General features: G+C 41.4%; 1 long non-coding RNA gene across 1 annotated transcript; it reads right to left on the reverse strand.

Annotated features, from left to right (window-relative positions):
- Positions 1-447: 447 nt before the first annotated feature.
- LOC117502470 lies at positions 448-10,180 on the reverse strand. The gene is made up of 3 exons (XR_004558308.1): positions 10,170-10,180; positions 763-768; positions 448-512 (listed from the first exon to the last, which is right to left on the reverse strand). It is a non-coding gene; the product is annotated as an uncharacterized LOC117502470 (long non-coding RNA).
- Between the last annotated feature and the right edge of the window lie 519 nt (positions 10,181-10,699).

Raw genomic sequence — 10,699 nt, forward strand, 5'->3', positions numbered from 1 at the left:
TGAAATGAAGTTTCTATTATTTACAGAAAGTGTACAATGATTATTTAAACAAAATTGGGCATGTGCATAAATTTGGGCACCCTTGTCATTTTATTGATTGATTGATTTGAATACATTTAGCACTAATTATTGGAACACACAATTGGTTTGGTAAGCTCACTGACCCTTGACTTCCTTACACAGGTGAATCCAATCATGAGAAAGGGTATTTAAGGTGGTCATTGGCATTCTCCTGATTTAACATGAATTTGTGTCACAGCTTGTTTAACACCTCTGAGACATATGTTATAGAAATAACCCAAATCATCTCATTTTACCTGAGAATATTACACACACACACACACACACACACACACACACACACACACACACACACACACACACACACACACACACACACACACACACACAAATATATACATCACTTTTCCATCTAAAAATCACCCTTGGGCAAGGTCCTTAATGCCAGTTGCTCCCAGTGTGAATAAGTGGGTTAATTTATTGTGGAGACACTTTATTTTGATTAACATTTTGCTTGTGAAGGTTCCTGGATGCAACTTTCTTCCAAAGCTTTCCATCTGTAATTTATGTAGCTGGACAGGAAATCTTTCTGTTGTATGCTTCCATCTAGTGAAAATATTGTTGTATGAGTTAATCATCTAACAACAAATTGATATGATTGTCTTGGTTAATGTATTTTCTGAATGGGTCGCCTTAATCATTATCAGAAAAAATGCCCCTCCTGAGAAATTTTTCAGGAACCTTTTTCTGGAACCCAAGAATCCAGATTTTTTGTGTTTACCTCTTTTTATTTTGTTATTTATTTTTCTGAGGACTGTGCTCCTGGTAGGCACAGATCCACTGTGCACACGCATGAGTGGGCTGGACACATCCTGTCTGGCAAAGGAACAGCTGTCCAAACCGCATTTATTGTGTTTACCTCTTTTTATTTTTTATTTATTTACTTTTTATTTTATTTAATTATTATTGTCAGTGCTTTTTATGCCTAAAGTCGGGAGCATTTTAACAGCCTCTATCACATAAAAACAAGGTAACAGTCCACAGCCATTCTGAGCACTGTGTGCAAAAAAAGGTGTCATTGTTTCAGCCACACCAGTGACGCGCAACATCCGTGAGAGTCCTGCCTGGTATTCATGTGCAAATCCTTGTGCCTGCAAAGGACGAGCCAGTGCCGCTCGTCTTTTGCAGGTGTACCACATACCATGTCAGTGGCTCTGGCGATATGTGTGCGGACTGCTCGAGATTTGTGGCCGTATTTCACTGCTGCTCTGGAAGGCAGTCAGCGGACTGTCAGTCACCACACAGTAAATTCACCAGTGTAAAACTAACACTGACAGTGTTAAATTAGCACTGCCAATGAACATATGGTCCTACTCTGGTCAGAGTGGGACCATATGTTCACTGACAGTGTTAATTTAACACTGGTGATTTTACTGTGCATGTGTGCACGTGTCAGGAGAACAATTCAGTGAGATTCCACATGAAAAAGTCACCATCTTTTTGCCTGTTTTGCAATTTTGTGTCTCCACCTCCTCTCGACCAGTTGCAGACCAATTAAATACTAGCCTTAGTCACCATGCTGCCAAGTGAACATAACGACGACAAGTCACGAATGCCACGAAGTACACATTCTTGGCCGCTGATCACGAATGTGATGATTCGGGGCAGAGGCGTCAGGTGTCCTCAGGAACTGCTGCAACCTGTTACCACAAGTTACGATTAATGGCACGTGTTGCTGGAGAATTATCAGGAACCATTACGCACGGTCAAGAATAGTGTTCCGTGTTGTTGCGCGCTATTGCGCGTAACAGTGCATCGTTAAGTTCTGTCACGTTGTGAATGAGGTGAATTGTCACACCACACCCATATTCATCCAACCGAATTCAACTAGCTACATGCGGCTCACGTCTCGCGCATTTTCCCAAAATCAGGCACATGCAGCAGGTGGAACACCTGCAGGAGCGCGCTGAAGAGCACTGAAATTAGTCTTTTAGCCGACTTGGTGTCAGCAATCAAACTGAATGCGATGCAGCAGGGTTTAATTGTGCACATGCTTCTTCCTCCGCCGGACTGGAGGAGGTGCAGAGATGTCTGGCTGCACGTGAGTCTCCTCTCGCTCCTCTGGTTGCTCAGACTCAGACTCAGACTCGTTCTCCCGCTCATCGGTTACAACAGCAGGTGGTACACCTGCAGGAGCATCCTGAGGCGCTTCAGCAGGAACTGTGGAACGACATTTGGAGCCGAGTTTAATTGTGCGCACGTGACAGAAAACTGATTTGTCGTGGCGTGCAGTGAAATGTGATGCCGCATTACAAGTCGTGTCAAAACTTGACAGTTTCCGTGTCACTTCCTAATAACGCGTGACAGTTTGGGCTCCAAGAACCATCACAGGAACCACTGCGAACGTTGTCACGTTCTATGACAATCAATACTCATCAAGACGGATCAATACGCTCAGTTGCGACCTCCACGACGTGAGACGAAATGAGGGTGGTGTGGGACATTCGTGGAACATTTTTTGACAGGCAGAAACATGCTCCACGAATATCAAGAATATCACGCACCAACATGCACTATTAAGAAACCTATTCAGATGCATTAAGTCACATTAAGAATTTCAGGAATGTGTCACGAATGACAGACAAATTACATTCCTAACGCGTCTTGGTTATGTATAAACGCACCTTAACAGTAAAATGATCTGGGTCTTGAATAGTGTGACATTTTGACAGGTTTTTGTCAAACAGCCCCATTGGTAATATTCTTGTGATGGGATTTGCATTTGTCAGAATTTACCAGTTTTTTTGTCCATGAGCACCCAATACCCCCTTCAGTTTGAGTAATAATAAATTCAGAAATTGATATCATGAATGACGTGTTATATCCTGTTTGTCCTGTTACTGTTTTATTATTTCTTTCCCAGTATGTCACCCTACTTTCTATTTATCTGTTTTTCTCTTCATTTCATTCAACTTGTCTGTCTCCTTCCCTCTCTTGTTTTCTTATGCTCATGCTTCCAGTCTGAATGTCATTAGTGTTGGACCGTGTTTCATATAGTTTATGAAAATGTTCCCCTTTGGCTCTGGCATCAATGTTTCTGTGAGAGATATACCATAAAACTAATTTTTGTGGATCGTAGACAGAAAACTGAAAATAGGTGCCCCTGTCTTATCTAAAAAAAGAAAGAAACTACACTAGTAATCACAATGTGGGTGTGGATAAATTGCCCAGAACAAACACAAATAACTTGTGTAATGTTCTCTGAGAAACATGTCTTGTGTGAAATATTTTCCATTTCAAATGCATTTTCTGTCTGTTTTGTGCAAATGGAAAGCAGATCGATGCAAATGTTTTCATTCAGTACACGACGGGCTGCCCCAAGCAAATTGCTGGATGGGTTGGAATCTTGGTTTTTTTTAGTGTTGTTATTCCCCAACATCCCAAGCCATTTCCCTCATGCATTGTCACCAAAGTATCAAAGCAAGGCATTCAACAATGATGCTTTACATTTTGTAATTTTATCAAATGAATGGAACAATTTTTATGAACTGACATTGAAATAGAGTGAAGGGTTTCACTGGGTTCAAAGGTAATTTTCCTTTACCGTCAGCCTCAACTGGGTTCATTACATTAAGTATTAGTATCCATGTTCATTCATTCATGTAGGCTCAAGGTCCGTTACACCATCAAGGTGCATTTACATGCATTCACGAAATATATATATATATATATATATTACAAATACAAATACAAATACAAATATACATATATAAAATATATAAAATATCTTCGCTATATTCGTCCCATCCTGTCTATGGCTGATGCTGAGACCCTGATCCATGCATTTATCTCTTCTACATTGGACTACTGCAATGTTCTATTTTCTGGTTTACCTCAGTCTAGCATTAGGGGTCTCCAATTGGTTCAAAATGCTGCAGCCAGACTTTTGACACGAAGCAGAAAGTTCGACCACATTACACCCATTTTGGCATCCCTTCACTGGCTTCCTGTCCCAGTGAGATCAGATTTTAAGGTTCTGCTACTAACCTATAAAATTATTCATGGACTGGCACCTCCCTACCTAGCTGACCTAATTAAACCTTACGTACCGGCCCGGGCTTTATGTTCTCAGGGTGCAGGACTACTTTGTGTCCTTAAGGAGAATAAGAAGTCTGTGGGTCACAGAGCTTTCTCTTATCGTGCCCCTGTTCTGTGGAATGATCTCCCTTCGTCAATAAAACAGTCAGATTCTGTGGAGCCTTTCAAGTCCAGACTAAAGACGCACTTATTTTCCCTTTCATATGGCTAGCATACTGGTATAGTTTCGTTTTACGCTTTTTACTCTTTTAATTAATTTATTAGCAATTGGAGCGGGCCGCGGCCTCAACTTTACCTAAATTCTGGGTCTTTTAGTGAAGTTTAGGGCTAGTGGCCGGCGATCACCTTAGTATTTCTCTGTTTTTCTTGTTGTTTAATGCTGGCAAATTATACAGTATTTTTTTTTTTGTCTTTCTGATGCCTGATTCTGTTTTTTCTCTCTGTTTAAGGTGCAGCTCCATCCAGAGATGGGAGTTGTATTCGTGTTGGCGATCCTCCTGTGAATTCCTTCTGTGAATTGTCCTGTAATTTATGTTTGTGGCATGGCCCAATCAGAGGGTCACCCCTTTGAGTCTGGTCTGCTTGAGGTTTCTTCCTCAGAGGGAGTTTTTCCTTCCACTGTTACTCTGGGGGTTGGTAAGGTTAGACCTTACCTGTGTGAAGCGCTTTGAGGCACTATATAAATGAAAATAAATTGAAATTGAATTTGATATATATATATATATATATATATATATATATATCAAATTCAATTTCAAGTATTTGAACAGCCTGCGATTTTGCAACTTTTCCCACTTAGAAATCATGGAGGAGTCTGAAATTTTCATCTTAGGTGCACGTCCACTGTGAGAGACATAATCTAAAACAAAATCACAATGTATGATTTTTTCAATAATTTATTTGTATGTTACTGCTGCAAATAAGTATTTCAACACCTGTGAAAATCAATGTTAATATTTGGTTCAGTAGCCTTTGTTTGCAATTACAGAGGTCAAACATTTCCTGTAGTTTTTCCACCAGGTTTGCACACACTGCAGCAGGGATTTTGGTCCACTCCTCCATATAGATCTTCTCTAGATCTTTCAGGTTTGGAGTTTCAGCTCCCTCCAAAGATTTTCTATTGAGTTCAGGTCTGGAGACTGGCCAGGCCACTCCAGGACCTTGACATGCTTCTTACGGAGCCCGTCCTTAGTTGCCCTGGCTGTGTGTTTGGGGTCATTGTCATGCTGGAAGACCCAGCCATGACCCGTCTTCAATGCTCTTACTGAGTGAAGGAGGTTGTTTGCCAAAATCTCACAATACATGACCCCATCCATCCTCCCTTCAATACGGTGCAGTCGTCCTGTCCCCTTTGCAGAAGAGCACCCCCAGAGTATGATGTTTCCACCCCCATGCTTCATGGTTGGGATGGTTTTCTTGGGGTTGTTCTCATCCTCTAAACATGGTAAGTGGAGTTGATTCCAAAAAGCTGTATTCTGGTCTCATCTGACCACGACCTTTTTCCATGCCTCCTCTGGATCATCCAGATGGTCACTGGTGAACTTCAAACACGTGCTGGACATGTGCTGGCTTGAGCAGGGGGACCTTGCTGCCCTGCAGGATTTTAAACCATGACAGCATCATGTGTTACTAAGTAATCTTTGTGACTGTGGTCCCAGCTCTCTTCAGGTCATTCATTGACCAGGTCTTCCTATGTAGTTCTGAGCTTTCTCAGAATCATCCTTACCCCACAAAGTGAGATCTTGCATGGAATCCCAGACCGAGGGAGATTGACAGTCATCTTGTGTTTCTTCCACTTTCTAATAAATAATCATAACAGTTGTTGTCTTCTACCAAGCTGCTCGCCTGTTGTCCTGTAGTCCATCCCAGCCTTGTGCAGGTCTACAGTTTTGTCCCTGGTGTCCTTAGACAGCTGTTTGGTCTTAGCTATGGTGAACAGGTTGGAGTGTGATTGATTGAGTGTGTGAACAGGTGTCTTTTATACAGGTAACAAGTTCAAACAGGTGCAATTAATACAGGTAAAGAGTGCAGAATAAGAGGGCTTCTTAAAGAAAAATGAACAGGTCTGTGTGAGCCAGAATTCTTGCTGGTTGGTAGGGGATCAAATATTTATTTGCAGCAGTAATATACAAATAAATTATTTAAAAAAAATCATACATTGTGATTTCCGGATTTTTTTTTTTTTTTAGTTTATGTCTCTCACAGTGGACATGCACCTAAGATGAAAATTTCAAACCCCTTCATGATTTTTAAGTGGGAGAACTTGCAAAATTGCAGGGTGTTCAAATACTTATTTTCCTCACTGTATATATATATATATATATATATATATATATATAGAGAGAGAGAGAGAGAGAGAGAGAGAGAGAGAGAGAGAGACAGAGAGAGAGAGAGAGAGAGAGAGATAATGGTGCTTTTTAAAAATGCCAATACGGACTATATCCTTGAACAACATCTTTTCAGTTCTGGACACTGGGTTCACATCTGCTAATGTTGCAAATGCAAATGTGTCTTATTTGTGCTTAACAAACAAGAAGAAATTAGTTTGAGTAGCCAAACACAATCATGTTTTGATTGAATGCTGATGTGCATTGAAGGTGAGATTTCTCAGGCAATTTTTAATATGTAGAAATTGTGATGATGGAAGAAGCCACAGTTTCTCCATTTTGACAATGCATTGGTGTGTCATTTCTATTTCTACATTTATCCTTTATTTCTCACAATTCACAGAACTTTTATAGCAGCTCAGCCCCGCCTATTAATAGGGTGATTCTCATGAAGGTGGTACAACTCATAGCAAAAATCAGAAACCATTACACACATGATGTTTTTCCACTTTTATATTAAATATGATCTAATTTCACTATTAAATTTGAATTTATAATCCATGTGCACATTTGTGAGGTATTTTTAGACATTTTTAGAGACACTGGGGGGAAAAAAATGTCATTACCGTAACACATATTTCATTAGCAATATGACACAGCAAAATTATATTTTTTTTACTTTTTATTGATGACAAACATATAAATATTCTTAAAGGTAAGGCATTTTTATTAACACATACAAACATTTTTATGTAAACAGTTATTTCATCACCGTAACATTTCATCAGTTTTTCACTGTTGGGAAGGTGTAGTGACACGGACCCACAACAGGGGGCATGAATGAACGGACAATGAAAATGCCAAAAGATAACAATTTAATGTTGTGAAAATGTGCACAACGAAATACAGATACCACTTGGGGCAACTGTTTGTTGTGATTTGGCGCTATATAAAAAAATTGATTGATTGATTGACTTTAGAAAACAGTCAATTAAACAATAGGTGACGTGTGGGCAGGCTCGAGGATAGGAGACGCCTGTCCAGAGAAGAGTCGGCCCCCACACGATTTCCACTGCCAGCGTAGACCTGCAACACACCGGAGCCGCCAAGTCCTGAGTCCCCAGGTGGCCACTGCCTTCAGCTGTCGGATCGGGTACTGCTGGCAGGAAGCACAAACAGATGGCACAGGTGGTGCAGGCCTGGATGTTCTCCCAGATGTCGGCTTCCATCGACGCCCACCAGAAGCGCTGCCGGACCATTGCCATGGTTCTTTGCACCCCGGGGTGGCAGGAGAGCTTGGAACCATGAGAGAAGTCCAAGCTGCAGCTCTGGCGTCTGGTGTTCTTCGGTCCATCGCCGGGGTCCGGGTATCGTGTCAGGGCCTCCCGGACGGTCTTCTCCATGTCCCAGGTGAAGGTTGCGACAACAGTGGACTCGGGGATGATGGTGTCCGGTGGATCCGACAGCTCTGGCCTGACCTCCTCTTCATGCACCCAGTGTTGGGTATTTTCTCCTCCAAACATTTTTAAAACCTTTAACAAGACAAACAGAGTCAAGAAACACCAGTGAGACAGAAAGTCAAATATTACGCGCGGAGTGCGGCCAGGCTGTACACCAAGGCTACACTAAAGTCTGGCCTGCGCTTCGCTCTTTTTATTAGTGAATCCCTCATCACATAAACAAAAACTTGTCCTAAGGGTGGGGGGAATGACGCAAGACAAGTTTCTTCCCGTAACATAAACACACACGTCAATAAGTGCAGCTGTAAGCAAAACAGTTTCTTTCTTTTTCTCTTATCGTCGAAGGTCAGCACATCTTGTTCGCAGTTATCAGCTGTTCTGCATCTGCCTGGAACACTAAGCATCACATCACAATCAGAATAATAATAAGTACATCCAGCTTCTCATTCCCAGTTCAGATTGACCCCAGCATGCTAAAACAAGGTTGAATAACACATACATTCTCGGGGTTAGGTGCAAACAGCACAACACCGTTCTCATCAGAAAGAAGACAAAAGGTACAAATGTTTAACAGTGATAACATATATATATATAAAATCCTTAACATTTCCCACCTGTTTATCACCTGTTAAACATACAGTAGGCATCACCCAGCTTAGTTAGTTAGTTTATTAACTTAGTTTATTCTGTCCATGTTTTTATTAATTGAACACCACCAACAGATGGAAGATTCGAATCCAGCTGCTATTTGATCAACCAGTTTATACTCGTCAGGCACTCCTCTGGGGACTCCTATTGCGTCAATATATGTTGGATTTCCTACTCCTTTCCAATCTCTTTTTACTCTATGTCTGGCTATGCCTTTCTGCCAATCCTCAGGAATAAGAGAGGCTGCATATGTCGTAACATCTTCAGGGGTCATGGGTAACAATAATGATATTAATGCACAATAACCTGACACATTTCGTGGCAGTCTGTCAAAGATTCTGTTATCACCACACCACCACCATACATCACTCCTACCGACTGGTATAAATGAACCGTTTTTCTGTATTATTCGACTACACCACTTGTCTTATTACTTTTTCAGCTAAAGCTTCATAGGCTAAGAGTGTGTTAACTCATCACGTCAACAGTTCAAGCTTGAACTGGAGTTATGAGCTTTTCAATATCATCATAATTCTCAGTACAGTCATTACAGTTTTCTCCACTAAGGTCTGACTGTTTCAATGCTTGATATTTTGGCATAGTTTGTTGGAAGGCCAGATTACACTGTACAAATGTATTTGACACCATTTTGCCAACCATTGTTTTGATATAAGGGATCACACAACACATGCAAAGTCCAATCAGAATTAGGACTATAATAACTGGTGTCACCATTTTCAATAGTAACTGCCAACATGGTCCTGAAGTCAACCAGGACCAGGGATTCCACCGGTTCACGGCTAGGGTGTCTTTATGCATTGCATCACGAAGTTTGTTCAGCTCTTCCAATGCGTCCTGCATATCCACTGAATGAATGGAGTCTGGGATGAAAGTACAGCATGTTGTGTTCAGCAGAACACAAACTCCTCCCTGTGAACCAGTAAGCAAGTCTAAAACCATGCGATTTTGCATCACCATGGTACGTAAAGCATCTATTTCAGTGTTTTGAGCTGCTACTATTTTTTTTTGTTCATGAACAGACCCAATCAATAATTCAGAGTTTCAATCATTAATGAATTTTTTTTCCACTCCTATCCAGGGGAACAATGAATGTGCTATTTTATCTCCTACAGACCACAATTTTTTGGTCCTTTAGTACATCCGAGCCCCACATGTGATTATGTGGTAACACATCTGGGTATATCAATCTCCTCCGTCTGGTGCTGCCATTCTTCTCTGTGGAGGTCCTACCACATATGTATGGTCAGTCACCTGGGTAGGTGCACACACACCACCCCAATTTGGTGGGAGACTCATGTACAGTCTGGAACCACAAAGCCAATAGATGTCATCATACACCGGAGTACCATTTACAGGTGGTAGCAAAAACTTACTAACATAAGCACATGATTCATCCGTTCCCCATGGACAGGAGCCTGTATAATTACATCCCCGTCCAATGTGATGAAGATAAGTACCATCCACATATTATGTTTTGGTTAGGCTTAAATTATTTGATAAAACATACGTTTGGGTACACAGACGTTTCTTAATTTTACCTACATTTTTATTCCCTGTCCCGTAAAAGCAAATTGGGAATGGCCGTTGTGATGACAATTTAACGTGATGATATTTTTGCGTTTCCCTTCAGTCTAGTCAATGGAGCAGCACTTGGGCACGCTTGTACGTCCTCTGTTGAAATCCCTATCATATAAGTGGTTGCACTGAGGCAAGTGGTGTTGCATCTTATCAGATTTGCTGAGAACTGCTGCCCCCGAAATACAGTTTGATTATGCATCCGTATGATAAGACATTCTGTCACCCTAGCAGGGTACGGTTTAGCCGTCAGAGCTGGGTGTGTTGAGGATATAGGTATTTGCGAACAAATTAGTAACGTAATTCCATAGCCAATAAATGAACATATCTGTACCACATATTAGTATGGTATATATGAGGGTGTCCATCTGTCTCATTCACATTATGAATAAACCTCTTCTGACGTTGCTTGCGTTGTTCTCTGGCTTGGTCCACAGTGAGCTGCAATTCTTGGGTCAACCACCAGGCCAGGAATCCGAGGAGCACGAAACACACTAAGATCACAACGCAACCGGCTGCCCTACCAACAGTCCGGCAGCGGCGGCGCTG

This window comes from Thalassophryne amazonica, chromosome 2 (genome assembly GCF_902500255.1).
Source record: "Thalassophryne amazonica chromosome 2, fThaAma1.1, whole genome shotgun sequence".
Classification (NCBI taxonomy): Eukaryota; Metazoa; Chordata; class Actinopteri; order Batrachoidiformes; family Batrachoididae; genus Thalassophryne; species Thalassophryne amazonica.